Consider the following 1427-nt stretch of genomic DNA (forward strand, 5'->3'; position numbering starts at 1 on the left):
TTAAGAGCATCTGAATTAAAATGGGTAATAACAAATTACACTTTGAGATAAACTCCAGGCTTTTAACAAAAAATGGTGATGTTAACAATAAAACTAAAAAATAAGTGCAAGTATATAGTAAACAAGAAATGTTCTATACTATTAAACAAATAAAAATTAAAAGTGAGATATTACTTTTTGTCCATTAGAGTAGCAAGACTGTGAGGTTTTTTCTAATGTAATAAATCTCTAATATTTTCATCCACAGTTTTTCACTTTTCTTGAAAAGAAATTTAGCAATTTCAGATATCTCAAAGATTCAGTCTTTGATTAGCAATTCTATTTCTAGGAAAACATTATAAGGTAAAAATTACAGCTAAGGACAAAGCTTCAACTATAAATTGTGACAAAGTGAGAAATATATATTAGCTCTTTGTCTACTAAAGCCCTTCTAATTTCCTGAGTGTCAGGGGTAACGAGCATCTTTGGTTATATTTTGTTATAATATTTGTCTTTGTCTCTGCTTCCTGACACTGAGCTCCTAAGTCCCTTGGAATTTCCTGGGTGGTAGGAGGATCTTGTGTTCTAATGAGATGAATGCTGGTAGGTTCCTGGTTAGCTTCAGGATGGGGCTGGTCACAAGAGGTCTTGATTAGAAGTTTGGAACTTCCAGTTCCATCTCCTCTCCAGAAAGGGGAGAGGAGCTAGCAATTGAGTTAATAATCAATCGTGCCTGTATGAAGAAGCCTCCATAAAAGTCCTTCAACTATGTGGTTCAGAGATCTTTGTGGGTGGAGAAAATATTAAGGTGCTGGGAGAGTGGTTCGCTCAGAGATGGCACGGAAGCACTGTGCCCTTTCTCACAAACCTTATCCTATGTCCTCTTCCTCTGGCTGTCCGTCTATATTCTTTACTATCTTCTATATAATACACCAGAAAACTTATGTATTTCCCAGCATTCTGTGAGTCACTGTAGTGAATGACTGAGTCTAAGGAAAACAGTCCTAACAAACTCTGATCTACAGACAAACCAAACTGAAGTGTGGGTAATCTGGGGATCCACTACTTGCTATTGGTGTCTGAAGTAGGAGACAGTTTTGTGGGACGAATTTCTTAACAAGTGGAGTCTGCTAACTCCAAACAGTTCATTTTAGATTTGCTGGATATGAAAGAACCACACATTTGGTGTCAGAAGTGTTATGTGAGTATAGAAAAATATTTTTTTTCTTTTTGATAATGATTAATTTGAGAATTGTTTAGTTGGCAAAAATATGAGGACTGAATAAGGGCATATATTAATGTTTTACATACATCAATAAAATGACTAGAAGGCTGTCATAAAAAGTGTTTATAAATGTTCATTGTAATAAAAATGCCAATTCCTCATAAAATTATATATATATATATATATATATATATATTTTTTTTTTTTTTTTTTTTTTTTTTTT

Source organism: Marmota marmota, unplaced genomic scaffold (genome assembly GCF_001458135.2).
Source record: "Marmota marmota marmota unplaced genomic scaffold, marMar, whole genome shotgun sequence".
Taxonomy (NCBI): Eukaryota; Metazoa; Chordata; class Mammalia; order Rodentia; family Sciuridae; genus Marmota; species Marmota marmota.